Source organism: Pongo abelii, chromosome 13, assembly GCF_028885655.2.
Source record: "Pongo abelii isolate AG06213 chromosome 13, NHGRI_mPonAbe1-v2.0_pri, whole genome shotgun sequence".
NCBI classification, from domain to species: Eukaryota; Metazoa; Chordata; class Mammalia; order Primates; family Hominidae; genus Pongo; species Pongo abelii.
Window position 1 is genome coordinate 32,076,254 of NC_071998.2, and position 20,899 is coordinate 32,097,152.

The following is a 20,899-nucleotide window of genomic DNA, read 5'->3' on the forward strand; positions in this document are numbered from 1 at the left end:
GTTACTTGTTTGTTTTTTGATATTACAGCTTCTATAGCATGGGGAGATGAGAGGGAAAGGAGATGAAATAGTTATTCAGTGACCCAGACTATAATGTCTAGCAAAGTGGACTGGAATTACTGTGGCAGTCAAATCCCTCTTTGTATGGGCCTAAAAGACATTCTACATATTTTATTGTACATTGATTTAGACAGACCAACTTCTATGTAAGAGAGTGACTTTACCCAAGAAAAAAACATGTTATTGCTATTTAAAGTAAGACGTTTAAACTTTGACAATTGAAGAAAGGTTGTAATGTGCAAAGTGAGATATAGCTAGAATATGAGGTGAGGAAAAGGCAACTTCAGGAAATTTCTATGGGTATGAGTCAGGAAGAAGAAGAGCTAGATTCAGGTGGCTTTCAAACGTCAAGTTGAAGGACTGCATTAGATAGATAAAACCCAGAGAGTACAACATATTCCAAAGTTTACAGGGTGATGTATACTACTTCCATATATGATATGGTTTGGCTGTGTCCCCACCCAAATCTCATCTTGTATTGTAGTTCCCATAATCTCCACGTGTGGTTAGAGGGACCCAGTGGGAGGTAATTGAATCATAGAGGCAGTTTCCCCCATGCTATTCTTGTGATAGTTCTTATGAGGTTCGATGGTTTTATAAGGAGCTTCCCTCCTTTGCTCTGTTTTCATTCTTCTTTCTGCCGCCACGTGTAAGAGGACATGTTTGCTTCACCTTCTGCCATAATTGTAAGTTTCCTGAGGCACCCCACCCCAGCCATGCAGAAATGTGAGTAAATTAAATCCTTTTTCTTTATAAATTACCCAGTCTCAGGTATTTATTCACAGCAGTGTGAGAACAAACTAATACATTATATATAGTCACTTTAATGAAACAGTATGACCTAAAAGAAGTACAGTAACTATGATATCCACAGGTACATGTTGACCACATTAAAAAATGCCTGATAAATATTTGTCCCTTTCCCTTCTCCCTTTTTACTTCCTGGAAGAGAGAAGGATGTACTACATGGTATGGTGAAAAGCCATGGGTTTTGGAGATTGCAAAACACATGTTCACATCCTAGTTGCTTGACAAATCAGTTGTATGACATGGGACATTACCTAACCTATCCTATAAAATGCAGATTCTTTGTATCATTGCTATTAACGTTAAATAAACAAAAAGCACTTAATCTAGTTCTTGCTCCATATTAAAGATTCAATAAATAGTAGCTGTGGTAGCAGTAGTGATCGCGGTAGGATGTAAACATTATAACAAATTGGAATTGAAGCTTTCCGTTTTATTACTTTAAGGTTTTTATCAATTGAAATATAATATTTGTATGTACTTATGATATTTATGGGGTACATGTAATATTTTGATTCGTGCATATCTGTAATGATCAAATCAGAGTATTTAGGATATCCATCACCTTGAATATTTATAATTTATTTGTGTCAGGAACATTGCAAATTTTCTCTTCTAGCTATTTAGAAATGTACAATATATTGTTAATTATAGTCACCCTACTGCATTATCTAATATTTGATCTTATTCTTTCTATCTAATTCCATGTTGGTACTCATTAACCAGCCTTTTTTATTGCCCCCTCCAAACATTATTCCCAGCTCTGATAACTATCATTTTAGTCTCTCACCATGAGATCAACTTTTTTAGCCTTCACATATGAGAGAGAACATATCATATTGTCTATCTACACTTGGCTTATTTTATTTAACATAATGACTTCTAGTTTCATCCATTGCTGCAAATGACATGATTTCATTCTTTTTTCATTGTTTTTTGGTAGTCAAATAGCATGCCATTGTGCATATACCACTTTTTCTTTATCTGTTAGCTCACTGATAGACATTGAGGTTGATTCCGTATCTTAAATATTGTGAATAGTGCTGCAATAAACATGGCAATACAGGTATCCCTTTGATATACTGATTTCTTTTCCTTTGGATAAATACACAGTAGTGAGTTGCTAGATTTTTTAATAGTTCTGTTTTTAGTTATTTTAATATGTGTTGAGGGGGGGATCTTCATACTGCTCTCCAGAGAAGCTTTATTAATTTACATTCCCACCAACAGTGTAAAAAGGGTTCCCTTTCCTTCACATTCTTGCCAGCATCTTTTATTTTTTGACTTTTGAATAATGGCCGTTACAACTCGGGTAAGATGATGCCTCTTTGTGGTTTTGATGTACATTTCCCATATGATTAGTGACATTGAATATTTTTTCATATTCCTGTTTGCACTTTGGATGTCTTCTTTTGAAAAATATCTTTTCATGTTCACTGATACTTTTTAATAAGATTATTATTTTTTATTGTTGAGTTGTTTGAGTCTGTATATTCTGGATATTAGTGCCTTGTCAAATGAATAGTTTGCAAGTATTTTCTCTCCTTCAATAGGATTTTTCCTTCTGCTGATTTTTTTTCCTTTGCAGTACAGAAGATTTTTAGTTGAATATAGTCGCCCAGAATAGACTATTTTTGTTTTAGTTGTCTGTGCATAAAATCCTTAACAAACCAATGTCCCGAAACGTTTCTCCTATGCTTTCTTCTAGTAGTTTTATAGTTTCATGTCTTAGGTTTAAGTCTTTAATACATCTTGAGTTGATTTTTGTATGTGGTAAGAGATAGAGGTCCAATTTTATTCTTCTGTATATGGGTATCCAGTTTTCCCAGCACGATTCATTGAAGAGGGTGTCCTTTCCCCAATGTATGTGCTTGGTGCCTTTGTTGAAAATTAGTTAGCTGTAAATATGTGAATTAATTTCTGGTTTCTTTATTCTGTTCCATTGATCTAGGTGTCTTTTTTATACTAATACCATGCTCTTTTGCTTACTATATAGCCTAGCCATATATTCTGAGGCCAGGTACAGTGTGATGCCTCCAGCTTTGTTATTTTTGCTTAGGGTTTCTTTGACTACTTGGGTTCATTTAGGGTTCCATATGGATTTTAGGATATTTTTCTATTTCTGTGAAAAATGACATTTGTATTTTCATAGGAGTTGCATTGAATCTGTAAATTACTTTGGGAACTATGCTTATTTTAACAATTTTTTTTTTCAACCCATAAGCATGGGATGTCTTTCCATTTGTTTGTGTCCTCTTCAATTTGTTTTATCAGTATTTTGTAGTTTTCACTGTAGAGGTCTTTCACCTCCTTGAGTCAATTTATTCCTATGTATGTTATTTTATTTTTATATTTGTAAATAAGATTGCCTTTGTGATTTATTTCTTAGCTAGTTCATTATTGGTGTTTAGAAATGCTACTGATTTTTGTATGTTTTTTTTAATCATAAAACTTTACTGAATTTTCTTATCAGATCTAAGAGTTTTTTTGGTGGAGTCTTTAGGTTTTTCTAGATTTAAGATTATGTCATCTGCAAAGAGGGACAATTTGACTTCCCGTTTTCCTTTGGATGCCTTTCATTTCTTTCTCTTGCCTGATTGCTCTGGCTAGTTTTTCCAGTGCAATGTTGCATAGGAGAGGTGAAAGTGGTCATTCTTTGCCTGTTCCAGTTCTTAGAGAAAAGGCTTTCAGCTTTTCGATGTTTAGTATGTTGTTAGCTATAGGTTTGTCATATGTAGCCTTTATTATGTTGAGGTATGTTCCTTCAGTGCCTAGTTAAGAACTTTTATTATGAAGCAATGTTGGATTGAATCAATATTTTTTGTGTGTGCCTATCAATATAATTATATGGTTTTTGTCCTTCATTCTATTGATGTGACAGATCACATTTACAGATTTGGTTATGTTAAAACATACTTGAATCTCAGAGATAAATCCAATTTGATCATGGTGATACAGGAGTTAAGAAGGAATTACTTAGGCAGATAGCAAGGGATTTGGAGTCCTTGGTAAGGCTATTGTTTTTAATGTAAACTAGCCCCAAATCACTTTCTAACAAAGAGCAGCCTGCAAGCTGTAGCTTGCATGGGTGAATGCTGGCAGAAACTAAGGACTAGACATTTTCAAGATGGCGACTCCATCTTCCCTTTTCTGGCAGCCACGTGTGCTATAAGGAACAGACAAGATGGCACCAATCAACTGGGAAGCTTATTTGCATAATAAGATTAGGCTTGGGAGACCAGCCTTCCCTGCATGCTATGTCAACGTCATATCTGATTGAAGTAATCTGTGAATCCTGTGTAAATCAGACGCTTGCCTTCTTAAACTGGACTGTAAAACTCGGCGCATTTGCCACCAGCTGGTCCTTTCCACTAGGAGACCCCCTTCCTTTATAGAGGAAGCTGTTTCTCTTTCTCTTCTCTTCTACCTATTAAACCACTGCTCCTAAACCCCTAATGTGTGTCCATGTCCTAAATATTCCTGGCGCATGACAACAAACCCCAGGGCACATACCCCATACAATTTAGCTGCTTCATGATGAGGACCTCATCTGGGATACCAAGGTACAACATTTATCAAAATGGTGAGTAGAGTAGTGGAGAGGACTCCTACTCTGTCCTTTCATTCTGAGGCTCTTGGCCTCCATTTTAGAACCAAATCAAACCAAATACTGGGCCCTCTTCAGCCATTTGAAAACGATTAGCATGGCTACCAGCCTTAAAAGACTTGGGGGGCCAGCATGCTGGGGAGAACATGGAGAATCACCCAGTACCCATGGGTTTCTGTCATACTGGCCATGTTTAAACCAACTTCCTTTCATGGAAGACTTAGCCATTGTGTGGGACTGGAAGAAGTCCTGGGGAAACTGAAGATTTCTGGCCAGGGCTACCCCCCAGTGTCATCCAAAGGCTATTGGACTGACTCCAGCATCTGACCACCCCAGTGGGTGTCAGCAACAGGATCTCCAACTTTGCTATAGTAATTTCCTCCTTTCCTGTCTATGACCATCATATCGTTTATCTTCTCTGTGTATGCAACCCATGGGAAGTTTTACAGTTCAGGGAAGTAATCTTGTTTGTCAAGATCAGGGAATGTCATAGTAACCAGGGACATAGCTCAAGGGAAGATGTCTTTGTGATTTTCTAGGAACAGAGGTTTCCCCCGCAACAGTGAGTGTCTCTCTCTTCCCTTGGTCTGGAGAGCACATGGCATTTCCAGGTCTTTCTCAGCCTTTGGTCTGGAAAGCACACGGCATATCAAGGTCACTCTGCCCTTGGTCTAGACAGCACATGGTGTTTCAAGGTCAACAGCACCACCTAGTGGAATAGGAATCCTCTCCATGAGGCACATTGTCAGTCCTTCAGCAAAACACCCTAGCCTCCCAATTCTCTTCCCTTTTTGCACCTCTCTGCTAGAAATCAGGCTTCATGCTGCTTCTATAAGTGAGAAAATCCTGCCTTCAACTATTAGGGGTATAATATCTTACAAAGCCAAATTTTAGTCTCAATACTGTCTCATCAACAGAAAAATAGCCATTCGGTCCCTATGTTCTTTTAAGTCACCTATTCTGCAACCAATTAGAGCGGCAATTAATTAGTAAGGGGATTTTAACTTTAGTAGTTAATGGGAACCATTCTTTAAGGGTAAACAATTCAGCATGGGCCATTATAGCAGGATATAGGGTTCAGTCTAACATGTGCCCTCCATTAAAGTGGCTTTGGCCAACTATTATATACTCTGTGTGTGTGTGTGTGTGTGTGTGTGTGTGTGTTTTGAGATACATTTTTTGGGGGAGCCAGGCAGGTCACACAGTCTAGAAAGTCCAAGGGAAATCCCACGCAGAGGACTAGAGCCACTTGGGTGAGTGTGACTAGCCCCAATCATTTAGTTCCTCTGGTTCCATGGCTGGGTGTCATGCTTGCAACCATGGGTGGCACATTCAACAAGGTGCTGGGACCCAGGAACCACAGAGGGAAAACAGCAGGGAGGATGCCCCCACTGTCTTCCTCTCCACTCTGAGTCACACCAAAGGGGAGGAGACTAAAGGGATCCTTTTTCTCACTTTTCTTTATTATCTTTGGCCTGCACTCCTCTGGAGTGCATTCTGAAGCACAGGGACTCCTTTGACCCTGAGACTTTAAAGAAAAAGCATCTCATTTGATTTTGGATAAGGGTATGGCCTTTTTATGAGATCTTCTACAGCCATTACAAAATCAACCCAGTTCTTTTAGCAATCATATCAGGCAGACACAAAGAGAATAATTCCCCCAAATTAGAAAAGCAACTTCCAGGGGAACCATCTGAAGATCTGCCTTCTCTGGGGCCCCTACAAGTTCCCTTCTCATTGCAGAACCTTAGACAAATAAAGGGAGACTTAGGCCAATTTTCTGATGACCTTGATAGGTATATAAAAGTTTTCCAAAATTTAACTCAGGTATTTGACCTCTCATGGAGGAATGTTATACTGCTCCTAAGCCAAATCCTAACCACAGGTGAGAAGCAGGCAGCCCTGTAGGAAGCAGAGAAACTTGGAGATGAGCAGTATGTCTCCTATATTAGGCCTAAAAGGAAAAGAGAAAATAGGAAAGGCAAAAAATAAGAAGGGAAACACCATTCCCAATAGGAAGAGAGGCAATACCTTTTGACAGCCCTAACTGAAACACTCGGACTTTTCTATGATGTTTTTCCCCTTTCACAGTTTAAAATGGCTCTTTTATAAAGTTCTTCTAACCTGGGAAAAGTTAATTCCCCCAAACCTTAAAATACTTGGCTTAGAGTTGAGCTAGGGGGAAGGGAACCCAGAAGTCTGACATGTTGGCAAAAGGGTAAAACCTTCTTACCAGTCAGGCTTTTGGCTTCTCTCTCCTTGTGCAACGCAGTAAAATGGACAATAAGGATCATTGTTTATGTTATCTGTAAAGTTTTAATTAATAAAAATGGATTTGTGACATTGGTCTTAAGCTGTAGCCAATCTGGTGTGTTTTGTGTGTCTTTTTGTATAGTTCTGTAAAAGAAAGGGTATCTTAGGTTTGGATGCAGGCCCAGGACATCATAAACCTGCTGTTCAAGCCAGCCCAACAAAATAGTCAGCAACAAACTTGGCTACAGGCCTCCATCTTGTTTCATGTCCTTGGGAACATGACCTGTAACCATGTGGCAATACTTTGTTTTAGTCTCTGCCATTTTACAATGGTGCCTGTCTTGTGCTAAGTCAGTTCCTTGGTGAGGGCCACAGAATCAGATAGGCCAGTTTATCAATCCGGGTGGTGCCAGCTGATCCATCAAGGGCAGCATTTACAAAATATCTTAAGCACCTAGGGAGGGTCAAAATCTGGCAACCTCCAGCTCTGTAACTCCTAGGCCATGGTTTCTAATCTTATGTCTAGTTTCTTGGTCTCGTCCCCAGGCAAGAGATAAATATATTTTAAGAAGGGGCTATTATCATCTTTGTTTTAGACTATAAACTGTAAACCAGGCTCCTCCCAAAGTTGGATCCGCGTATGTCCAGGGATGGGCAAGGACAGCTTTGGTATGGAAACAAAATGAAATGGTTGGGTTGCATCTCTTTTACAATCTCAGTCACAGTTTTGCAATGATTGTTTCAAAAGTTTATTATCACCCCTTTGAAAATACCTTGTACACTCACGGTTAAGTCATAATTTAATTAAGGCTTGTTGGTTCACCTGTGAGGTTACTTTTTGTAAATTTCAAAAAGTTGAAAATCTTAACTGCCTGGTATGGCTAAAGTCGAGTAACAAGGGATTTAAAAGGATTTTTCTAAAGAGCACTCAGCTTAATTAAAAGTGGATATTCAAGTTACAGGTATAATTAAAAGGCCTTTGTTTTTCTCTTCTTGGATCTTGTTTTTCTAGAAAAATGTTTTCTTCTCAGTCAACTGAATTATTTTTTTCCATGTTTTGTCTTGCCACTCTTAATGCATGCATGAGAGGCTCTAAGATAACTTCTGGTAGCACAGGACTCCTTGTGAAAAACAGAAGAGGTGTCACGGACCCTGTTTTGAGAAAAGAAAACCCTCTGTTTTCATCATGAAACCCAAGGAATTAAAAGCAGGTAGTTCCCTCTCAAAATCAAAGAGTTTGTTCTGTTTTGCATTGTGTTATCTCACTGTTTTGAATTTAGGGGTAGCAAGACCTTAAGAGAAAATGATCACCCAACTCGCAGGTATTTGAGGATAAAAACCCATGGCTGGGCTCAGCTTTAAGAGATCTTATCTGAGATTCCTTGTGGAACAGAGTTCCATCAAAGCCCATCCAAAAGGCCTATGTAGAAATAATTATTCTTGCTGCACTTTATGCAAATAATCAGGCCAAGTATAAAACTAAAGTTTATTCTACAAACAGCACGGTCCTATCATTTTTTTTTTAACCAAAAATGAGGACTAGGGAGAGAAATTGTACTCCAAAGATTATCATACGTTTGTCACTAAATCCTAGTCTCATTAATTGTTTTTAGCTTTCTGCCTACATTTTACACTAACCCTGCTTATTCCTGTGAATCAAGTGGTGATCTCCTGCAGCTTTGAAGAAACAAAAAAGGGATGAGTAATATAAAAATCTGGATTAATATGCTAGTTCTGGGAAATTACCCTGCAAATTCTGCCAGGTAATGAAAGTGAGTAGGGTGCCCATAACCCAGAGGTTTCTTTGTTTGGCAAAATAACACCAAGGAACTTCATAGACCCCCCAAAAGGAAATTCCATATTTTGGCATATGAAATTTTAAATGGAAATTATCCACTACACCACACTTGCAGGAATTGCTATACTCACTCTACTATTTGCAGTAGGGTTATACCCAGTAGCACCTTCTAACTGAAATATTGGACAGAGAGTTTCCATTGCTGTAGTATTTTGCTTAATTATTATCCTTAAAGCAGCAATAATAGCTACCAACAAAAACGAAGCATGAAAGTTCTACTATCACTGAGTTTGCTAGAACTTCTTATTGGGTTTGGTAATATGTCCCACCCAGGCTATGCAAAGAAGGTTACAAAGGAAAGATATTTTTTGTGGAAGTCATGAAGGGATTGATAATTGCAGGAAAGAGCTAGCCAAGGTTAACTCTAAATTTACTCTAGCCACCCAAATTCAATGCCACTTATCCTAAAAGGAATGCTGCTATTATATTAATGTTTCAGCAACATCTGATAAATGCAAACCAGTGCTACAACTCATCCGAATAGCTGACAGCAATCAAACTCCAAATGGTGCTGCAGACTGAACCATGCAACATGCCTTTCTTCTGAGGACCCTTAGATCAACCCCAGGAGGAGCCCTAGCTGGTGTTCCCTACATGAAGCCCCTTTTCAGCAGGAAGTAGCCAGAAAGAGTCATCACCCAACACCCATTGACAGCAGTTGGAGTTACCACTATGGTCGGGGGGAACTATATGGGAGTTAGGAAAGAATTACTTAGGCAGATAGCAAGGGCATGAGAGTCCTCTGTAAGGCTTTTGTTTTTAATGAAAAGCAGCCCCAAATCATTTTCTAACAAAGAGCAGCCTGCAAGCTGGGAGCTTGCATGGGTAAATGCCAGCAGAAACTTAAGGACTAAACATTTTCAAGATGGTGACTCCATCTTCCCTTTTCTGGCAGCTACATGTGCTGTAAGGAACAGACAAGATGGCACGGATCAACTGGAAAGCCCATTTGCATAAGAAAATTAGGGTGGGGCGACCAGCCTTCCCTACATGCTATGTAAACATTACACCTGACTGAACCAATCTATGAGCCCTGTGTAAATCAGGCATTGCCTCCTCAAACTGAACTATAAAACTCCGCAAATTTGCCACCAGCTGGTCTTAGGAGACCCCTTCCTCTATAGAGGAAGCTGTTTCTCTTTCTCTTCTCTTCTATTAAACCTCTGCTCCTAAACTCCTCCTGTGTGTCTGTGTCCTAACTTTTCCTGGTACTTGACAACAAACCGAAGGGTATCTATCCCAGACAATGTAGCTGCTTCAGTGGTGTATTATCTTTTTGATATGCTTTTAAATTTTGTTTGCTAATCTTTTGTGGAGGATTTTTGCATCTATATTCAAAAAGAATATTGGCCTATAGTTTTGTGTGTGTGTGTGTGTGTCCTCGTCTGGTTTTGGTATCAGGGTAATTCTGGCCTCATAGAATGAATTAGGAAGAATTCTCTCATCTTCAATTTTTTGGAATCACTTGGGGAGAACGAGTGCTAGTTCTTTGAAAGTTTAGTAGAATTTGAAATTGAAGTTGTCTGGTCCTGGACTTTTTTCTTTGGGGGACTTTTTTCTTTGGGGGACTTTTTATTAGTGAGTCAGTCTTGCTACTTGTTATTGGTCTGTTCAGGTTTTCCATTTTTTTCTAATTCAATTTAGGCTGGTTGTATGTGTCCAGGAATTCACCTGTTTCCTCTGGGTTTTCCAGTTTGTCAGCATATAGTTGTTCATAATAGTCTCTGATGATCTTTTGCATTTCTGTAGTATCAGTTGTAAGGTCTCTTTTTTCACTTCTAATTTTGTTTATTTGGGTCTTCTCTCTTTTTTCTTAGTTTGTCTAGACAGTGGTTTATCAATATTACTTATCTTTTTGGAAAACAAGTTTACATTTTGTTGATTATTTGTATTGTTTTTTAAGTCTATTTTGTTTAGATCTGCTCTGATCTTTATGATTTCTTTCCTTCTACTAACTTTGCATTTGGTTTGTTATTGCTTTTCTAGTTCCTGGAGGTGCATTGTTAGATTGTTTATTTCAAATCTTTCTACATTTTTGATATAGGTGTTTATTGCCATAAACTGCCCTTTAACACTGCTTTTTCTGTATCCCATAGATTTTAATTTATTGTGTTTCCATTTTCATTTGTTTCAAGACTTTTTTATTTCCTCCCTAATTTCTTCCTTGACCCAGTGGTCATTCAGAATATGTTTAATTTCAGTGTGTTTGTAGTTTCCAAAGTTCCTCTTGTTATTGATTTCTAGTTTTATTTCATTGTCGTCTGAGAAAGATAGTTGACATAATTTTGATTTTTAAAAATTTGTTGAGATGTGTTTTGTGTCTTAAAATATGGTTTATCCTGGAGAATGTTCCATGTACTGATGAGAAGAATGAGTATTCTGCAACTACTGGATGAAATGATCTATAAATGTCTGTTAGGTCCATTTGTACTAATATGGAATTTAAATCCAATGTTTCTTTGTTAATTTTCTGTCTAGATAATCTGTCTAATACTGAGAGTTGGCTATAGAAGTCACCAACTATTATTGTGTTGGAGTCTATCTCTTCCTTTAGATCTAATAATATTTGCTGAATATATCTGGGTGCTCCAGTGTTGGGTTTATATTTGTTTAGAATTATGTCCTCTTGCTGATTTTTTAAATTATTAAATATTGCCATTCTTTGCCTGATTTTACTGTTTTGTTTAAACTTAAAGTCTTTTTTATCTAAATATAGCTTCTCCAGCTCATTTTGGTTTCTGTTTACATAGAATATTATTTTCCATCCTTTTACTTTTAGCCTATATGTGTCTTTATAGGTAAAATGAATTTCTTGTAGGTACCACATAGTAGATCTTTTTTAATAAAACTATTTGGCCAGCCCATATCTTTTAAGTGGAAAGTTTAAATCACGTACACTAAAGTTTCATATTGATATGGTTTATTCCTGTCATTTTATTAATTGATTTCTGGTTTTCTGTCCTCTCTCTCTCTCTCTCTCTTTCTTTCATCATTATGATTTGTTTGTTTTCTGTCACGGTAATATTTGAAATCTTTTTCCTCATTTGTGTATTTGCTCTACCTGTAGGTTTTCCACTTTCATGTATTTTTATGATGGTAGATGATACAGTTTGGCTCTGTGTTCCCACCCAAATCTCATCTCGAATTGTGTTGATGGAGGGACCTGTAATCCCCACATGTTGAGGGAGAGAGATGACTGGATCATTGCAGCAGTTTCCCCCAGGCTGTTCGCGTGATAGTGAGTGAGTTCTCATGAGATCTGATGGTTTTATAAGCATCTGGCATTTTCCCTGCTTGGGCTTCTCTCTCCTATCACCATGTAAAGAAGGTTCTTGCTTCTCTTTTGCCTTCCACCAATTTCCTAAGACCTCCCCATCCATGTAGAACTGTGAGTTATTTAAATCTCTTTCCTTTACAAATTAGTCTTGGATGCTATCTTTATAGCTGTGTGGGAATGAACTAATATAGTAGATATTGTCCTTTTCACTTCTAGGTATAAGACTCCTCTAAGCATTTCTTGTAGGACCAGTCTAGTGGTAATGAAGTCCCTCAGCTTTTGGTTGTCTTGGAAAGACTTTATTTGTAACTTTCTTTCAAATTTTCTGTAAAGGATGTTTCAATGATCTTAGATCTAACTTTATCTCTACAACATCCCAGTTCCTAGGACAATTACTCAAGATTCACACTATCATTGACGTCCATAGCTATAGCCTCATCCCCTTTCCCATGGCAAAGACTTGGGAAAGAATTGGAAGAATGACTGCTCCAGGTTTCAAGAATATAGGCAGTAGAAATATGTCAAGCTCTATTTTTAAAAGTTTATCTGTCCTTGAATAAATCCACTTCATATATTTTTTAACTTTGTGTTCATCTTTTTTATTATCAATATTTTCCTGGTGTCCATAATGATGTTTTATAAAATGGATTATTAAAAATCTCTGTGAAATTTGCCTGGAGGCCAGCTCTCAGTTCAAGAATAATTAAAGTGACAGTTTAAGAGCAAATTACGTGAGCCAGAGATGTACAGTGAGTTTATTGTCACGCTCATCTCTGTACTCTGCAAAAAGAAAGTGATTCAGCTTAATTTTTCATCAAGTAGTATCTTCCCAGGAGGCATTATGGAAGAGTGGAGTATGAAAGCATATATCAGCTTTCGCAAAGTGATGGCATAAATAACATATGGTATTCATATTTGTGTGTTTGTTGAAAAAAGAATGGTCAGAGCTAATTTTTATTTCTATTTTGACATAATAAAACACACTGGCTGTGCTAACTGAAGTATAATGTGTTTGTTAAATAAACTAATTTTTCTTTCTGCTTGATTAAGAGCTTTTTAAAATCAGTGTCTTAAAAACTATAAACTTTAGCCATATTTACAATGTGATGGGTAGACTGATACAGCTTTTTAAAAAAACTAACCTATTGTCACATCCCCAGCTATTTCAGGTCTTCTGAAAAGTTATTGTAATTGAATTACATACCCCCAAATAATATTTTATTAAAAACTCACCCATAGAAATTTAAAAAGAGATCATTGCTGTTTCCCTGAAAACATTGTATGAATATTCTATTTTAATCAAAAGGCCATGACCGTAATTTATTGTTAGTCTAAACATTCCAGTACGATTATCTTCATGATGATGATAGTCAGTCTTGATTAGTACAGATTTGATATTTAATGATAATTTTATTTTTCATTCCATACTCTTCATATATCCAGAGGCTGGGCTATAATTATGCTATCAGTCAAATGACTGATGACTCTCTTCAGTCACAGATGACCCCTCATGGTTGAACTTGATAATTATAATAAAAGATAACATCTATTAGTGTCAAGTACTGTACTAATTATTTTATTTACAATCACTCTTTGAATTCCAACAACTATATAAAGTTAATAGAATTATTATTCCTATTTTACAGATAAGGAAACTGAAGAAAAAGAATAGGTATATTTTCCATGGTTCTGTAGCTGGTGACTCTGAAATTCAAACTTTTTTTTTCTAACTCTAGAATCTTAGTCCTAAAAATATGTATGTAGTATAAATTTTTCTGGAGAAGTAGACCTAATCCTTTTTTTCAATTTCTCCTCAAATTACAAATTTGGATTTTTACAAACATTGTTTCATAAGACATTTTGGGAAAAATATTTGGTACGTTAGTGTTACTGCTTTATTCTGACATCCTTTTGAATCTGGCTATAAACACACCACCTAGTTTGACAGTTTTGAGTATCTTGATCTATATAATATATAAACACAGTATGAATATCAAAGTAATAGGTACTAGGGACATGAATGAGTTTCCCATCTCCACTTACTGTCTTCATTATCAGTCATCAATACCTAGATGAATTCATCTGGAGAGAGAGAACAGACCTAGGCAATTACTTAACAAGAAAATTGCCATTAAAATAGGAATAAGCTAAAAGGATATGTGGAGGCTACATATAATTAGTCAGTTTTAATAGTAAATTTTGCTGTATTTGTGCTAAACCTACAATTTTCTTGTCTTCAAATTACCTCCATTTATCTTTTTAGACAACTCAAAGAATAGAAAGAAAAAAAATTTAAATGTAGACTTTTGTGGACTTCTTAAAAATTGAAAAATTGTGCTCTCAATAGGAGAGATAAAAGTTTATCTCATTTTAGTAAATAATTGTTTTCTAAGTATCATTTAGGTGAGATTAGAATTTGGGAAGAGTATGCTGCAGGATGGGTTGGATTTAAAAGTTACATCTTTAAAAAATTATGATACAGTATAAAGTGTCTCTCTAAATAAAACTTATGGGAAAAATACTCAAGCACAATCAACAACACTTTTCTCAGACTGTTATTTAATTTTACAGATGGTCGCAGGGTCATAAATGCTGTATGCTATATATTTTTTCAGTGTTTTAACTTGAATGAATGTGAAGACTAGGACTTTAGTGAACTTACTTTTTTTTTCCCCTCAAGTGGAAAAGGGGGCATCTCTATAACATATGAGGAATAATAAACTAATTTCTCCTTTTTTTTAGGAGACTGAAGCTTGGCTAATGGTGACAGTGAGGTAGAGACACAATCTTCTTACTCTGTGCCTGATATTTTATGTTCATTACCCTTACAACAACCTTAAGAGATATATATTTTTTTCCATTTTCCATGGGAGCTAGAATAGAAAGAAACTAAGTAATTTGCTAAATTTCATACAATAGTAAGTGGAGAATTTTTATTCAGATCAGTCTCCAAATTCCAATTTTTTACCTGTATGACTTTTTCATCCTCCTGTCTAGGGAAATATTTGGCACAAAGCTATAGCTAAATAAAACCTTAGCAGGTTATCTGCCTTAATACTTGATGTGTTGTCAGGAAGTAATTTAAGCAAGCTCAAAATGAACTTGCTGCTTCACTCTGAATTGTGGCTTAGAACAAAAAAATGTTAATTGCTCAATGCAACCCAACACCTGGAAACAATATCAGAGTCACCATAATACAAATGCAAGGTTACTCATTAATTTGATCATAACAAGGAGCATATGTGTTCAAACTGAATAAATCCATGGGATTTATTTTAACTTATTTACATGTTCTAGCTCCTTTGGGTGCATATGCATAACCATTGTACAAAAACAAATTAGTGATTCAGAGACTATCAGTAGCAATGTCCTGAGCCTTCTTATTTTAGAGGCCCTATTGACTCTACTAAGTCAGATTATTTCTGGAAAAGTGTTGACCTTTTTAGAGAAATCATTAAGCTCCTTGCACTCTAATTCCCAACATGTCTCCTGCCTTTGCAATCCAAAATAGTATTATTATCATTGTTTATCATTAAGGCATGTGGGAAGGATCAGAAAGGGAAATTGTGCATGGAGATAATATTTGTACATGCCTTTTACTCCTAGAACTCTATGACAGGCCTGAAAGGATCTAGTGTGGTCTTGTCAGATAATCTTGGACAATTAATTTGCCTCCCATGGCTTTGATTTTCTCATTTAGGAATGAAAGACATACTCCCAATGATATCTCAGATCCTTCCAGTTCTTACTTAATATGATGAACAGAATTTATATCCATATGTGCAGAAGACTTGACTCGTAATTTATTTTGAAGCCAAATAGTACTCTAAAATTGAGAAATTGTATTTTTCCTAAAACACAAATGATAGTGGCTGCCTTTTCAACATGGGGATGCTGTGAGTAATAGTTCCAAGATTTATAAAATAGCAGTTTCAGGTACAAAAATCCCATGAAAATATGGAGTGTTCTTTCAAAAATGTTTTTAAAGCTGTGTTTGCATAATAAGAGTGTAGATTTAAATTTATAGTAGTGAGCATCAGGTCCAGGTTTTGTAGGGCTCACAGTTATATAAATTTTGAAATTTTTTTAAGGAAAAAGAACAAAATTAGAATTACAAAATTAAGCAGAGGGCTTAGAAGGACTACATGCAGGTGAAGATCAGGCTTCATGAGCTTCATGAAATTTTTTTTTTCTGCTTACAATATACAGTTATTTGTGATGAATTGGGAGATTGTGATAGAGCTAATGGTGGAGATACTTGGCTAAAGCCTCTCCATTCTACCTATTTTACTATATTCTACGAGTTGGATATATTACTAACACAGAGAAGAAAATGAAAGCATAAACTGTGTGTAAAATAATGCAGGGAAGATGCTGTATATTCCTTTATAGGAAGCTCCATTTAAGTACCTGTTGTTATTACTGTCACTTTCACAGCTGGCTATGTAGATCTGACCATAATCCTGTGAAGCATGTGGTTCCATTTATCCTTGTCTATCTCAGGAAGAGTTGAAGTAGTCCTCTGCCTTAGTGAAATAAATCTCACCAAACTGAAAAGGCGCTGCTTTGTGGTTATCTTCATTTAGGCAAAGAATAGAGAAAGGGGGGTGTTTGTAGGAGAAAATGACCCTGAGTGGAGAGCTAATAACTGATAGAACCTTACTTAAAATTTTATTGACCTATCCATGCATATTCACTTATTTGTGCTAGTCTTGTCCTGTAAATATTTATGACCAAGATAAATGTATACAGTAATGAAGGGAAGATCAGAAAGGGAGGCTGGCAGCTTCATTTTGTAATAATATATTTTCCAGCAAAGCCTGTTTCCCATGGGTTTTTCTCTTACCATATGTATCTGTTAATGGCAACTGTGTGTGGTCTTTGAACAGGTCATCTGATAAATGCTTTACCGTCTCTAGGTGAGGTCATGAGTGCCTTTGTTTTATAAAGTTAGAAAGAGTTCATACACAATGTAATATTTCCATTCATCAGATAATCAAAGATCAAAAACATAACATTTAGCATCAGTCAAGGTGTGAATAATACGATTTGCAAACCATTGGCATGTTGATGGAGTTAAATTTGATCAAAGGTTTTGAGCATTCATCTGGCAGTATATATTTAAAAGTTTGAATAGTTCATACTCTTCAGCTGAGTAAAATTCTCTAAAAGTTTTTCCTAAGTAAATAGTCAAATATACTGCAAATATTTTATACCAGAAGATGTTCCTTAAACATTTTAATAATTATGAAAAACATTATAAATATCCCAATTCTCTAGCTACTTATAATTGGTCAAATAAAATTTGCTTATATACTGAAAAGGCTGTAGGAAAACTCAAAAATAAATATTAATGGGAGGAAGTGGAGCAAGATGGCAGAATAGGAGTCTCCACTGATCATCCCCCTGGTGAGGACACCAAGTTAACAACTATCTACACAGGAAAAAGCACTTCCATAAGAACCAAAAATCAGGTGAGCACTCATAGTACCTGGCTGTAACTTCATGTTACTAAAAGAGATACTGAAGAGATAGAAAAAACAGCCCTGAATCCCTGATGCCACTCCTTACCCACGCCCTGCAGAGGTGGCCTGTTGTAGAGAGCATCTCTGGCTGCTGGCAGAAGAAAAGCACAGCAATTATGAGGCACTGAACTCAGTGCTGTCCTGTTAGAAAAGAAAGAAAAAACAGACCAAACTCAGCTGGCACCTGTCCACAGAAGGAGCATTTAAACCAGCTCTAGCTAGAGAGGAATCACCTATCCCAGCTGTCCAAACTTGAGTGCTTATAAGCCTCACCAACAAGGGCTATAGTACTCTGTTTCAGGTACATTTGAAATGCGGTCTAGGCCATGAGGACTGCAGCTCTTAGGTGAGTCCTAGTGCTGCACTAGGCCCAGAGACAGTGGAATGAGGGTGGGCATGTGACACAATAAGACGCCAACTGGGAAAGCAAAGGGAGTAATACCAGCACTGGTATCACTGCTGGTATCACCCCCCAACCCCAACACCAGACTTGCAGCTCCAAAAGAGACCCCTTATTTTTTCCAGAGGTGAGGAGAGGAAAGAGTGGGGAGGACTTTGTCTTGCATCTAGGATACCAGCTCAGCTACAGCAGGATAGGGAAATGGTTAGAATCACAAAGCCCCTATTCCAAATCCTAGCTCCCAGACAATATTTCTAGGTACACCCTAGGCCAGAAGGTAACCTGCTACCCTGAAAGAAAGGACCCAGTCCTGGCAGCATTCATCACCTGCTAGCTGAAGAGCCCTTTGGCTCATTCCAGCAGCAATTCCCAGGTACTACATTGAAGGCCTTGAGTGAGCCTCTGAGACTTGCTGGCTTCAGGTGAGACTCAGCACATTACCAGTTGTCATAGCTATGGAGTAAAACTCCTGCTTGAGAAAGCAGAAGGAAAAGTAAAGAGGACTTTGTCTTGTGCCTTAGGTACCAACACGGTCACATTGGAGTAGAGCACCAAATGTGGCTCCTGAAGTCCCTGATCCCAAGACTTGACTCTTGGATCACATTTCTGGATGTGCCCTCGGCCATAGGGGAGCACTGTTCCCTGAAGGATGAGCCCCAGGCCAGGCAGCATGCACCAATAAGCTAACTTAAGAGAACTTGGGCCCTAAGAGAACATTGGCAGTAGTCTGGCAGTACTTCTTATGACCTGGAGTGGTGGTGACTATGGGCTGAGGCTCCTCTGCCTTTGTAAAGGGGAGGGAAGAATGGGAAGGACTGTGCCTTGTGGTTTGAATGCCAGCTCAGCCACAGTACAATAGAATACCAGCTAGACTTCTAATGCTTTTGACTCTGGTCACTGACTCCTGGATGGCACTTCTGGACTGACCTGAGACCTGGGGAACCTCACTACCCTGTAGGGAAGGACACAGGCCTAGCTTGCTTTGCCAGTTTCTGATTGTGGAGCCCCAGGGCCTTGAGCAAACATAGGCAGTAACCAGGGAGTGGTTATAGCAGGCCTTGGGTGAGACCTAGCACTGTGCTGGCCTTAGGTCTGACCCAGCACAGTTATAGTGGTGGTGGCCACAGGGGTGCTTGTGTCACTCTGCCCCCAGTTTAGGTGGCTCAGAACAGAGAGAGAGAGAGAGACTCTACATGTTCGGGAGAAAATAAGAAAAAAGCAAGAGTCGCTGGCTGGTAATCCAGAGAATTATCCTGGATCTTGTCCAAGACCACTCATAGAGGTGGTACCCCTATGAGTCTGCAAGAAACACAGCATTACTGGACTTGGGCTGCCCCTTAAAGCAAATACAGCTTAGATCACAACACCCAAGTCCTTTCAAATATCTGTAAAGCCTTCCCAAGAAGGATGGCTACAAATAAGCCGAGACAGTAAAGACTATAATAAATACCTAACTCTTTTATGCCCAGACACTGAGTAACATCTACTAGCGTTAAAACCATCCAGGAAAACGTGACTTTGCCAAGTAAACTAAATAAGGCATCACAGATCAATCCTGGAGAAAGAGAGCTATGAGGCCTTTCAGACAGATAATTCGAAATAGCTGTGTTGAGGAAACTTAAAGAAATACAAGATAATACAGAGAAAGGGTTCAGAATTCTATCAGATAAATTTAGTAAAAAAATTGAAGTAATTAAAAGAATCAAGGATAAAATCTGGACCTGAAAAATGCAACTGACATACTGAAGAATGCATCAGAGTCCTTTAATAGCAGAATTGATCAAAAAGAAGAATTAGTGAGCTTGAAGATGGGCTATTTGAAAATACACAACCAGAGGAGACAGAAGAAAAAAGAATAAAAAACAATGAAACACACCTACAGAATCTACAAAAATAGTCTCAAAACGGCAAATCTAAGAGTTATTGGCCTTAAAGAGAAGAAAAAGAAAAAGGGGTAGAGAGTTTATTCAAAAGAAGAATTATTTAGAACTTTCTAAACCTAGAGAATGATATTAATATCCAAGTATAAGAAGGTTATAGATCACCAAGCAGATTTAACCCAAAGAGGACTATCTCTAGGCATTTAATAATCAAACTCCCAAAGGTCAAATATAAAGAAAGAGTTCTAAAAAGAGCAAGAGGAAAAAAAAATGAAGTTTCAATACATCTGGCAGAAGACTTTTCAGTAGAAACGTTACAGGCCAGGAGAGAGTGGCATGATACATTTAAAGTGCTAAGGGAAACAAACCTTTACCCTAGAATAGTATATTGGGTGAAAACATTCTTCAAACATAAAGGAGAGAAAAAAAAGACTTTCCTAGAAAAACCAAAGCTGAGGGATTTCCTAAACACCAGCTCTGCCCTACAAGAAGTGCTACAGGGAGTACTTCAAACAGAAAGAAAATTACATGAATGCACAATAAATAATCACTTGAAGGTGCAAAACTCACTGGTAATAGTGAGTAAACAGAAAAACACAGAATATTATAACACTGTAACTGTAGTGTTTAAACTACCCTTATCTTAAGCAGAAAGACTAAATGATGAACCAATAAAAAATAATAACTATAACTTTTGAAGACATAGTACAATAAGATATAAATACAAACAACAAAAAGTTAAAAATCAGAGGGACAAAGTTAAGGATTAGAATTTTTATTAGTTTTATTTTTGCTTGTCTGTTTATGCAAATAGTGTTAAATTATTAACAGGGTAAACTAATGGGTTTTAAGATAGTATTGGCAAGCCGCATGGTAACCTGAAACTGAAAAACATACAATAGATACATAAAAAATGAAAAACAAGACACTAAACCATATCATCAGATCAAATCACCTTCACTAGAGGAAGGCAAGAAGAAAACAAAGAAGGACGAGAAGACCGTAAAACAACCAGAAAACAAAAAACAAAATGACAAAAGTAAGTCTTTACTTGTGAATAGAACATTAAATGTAAAAGAACTAAAAGTCCCAATCAAAAGACTGGCTGAATTGATTAAAACAAAAACAAAAAAACAAAGAAACAAAAAAAAACAAGTCCAGATGATTTGTTGCCTACAAGAAACACCCTTCACCTATAAAAACAAAGATTGAAAATAAAGTGATGGAAAAAG

The 20,899-nt window shown here is 37.1% G+C and overlaps 1 long non-coding RNA gene across 1 annotated transcript in view; it reads left to right on the plus strand.

Moving 5' to 3' along the window:
* LOC129047817 (uncharacterized) overlaps window positions 1-20,899 on the plus strand; it is a 1,037,663-nt gene that overhangs the window by 459,812 nt on the left and 556,952 nt on the right. The window lies entirely within an intron of this gene.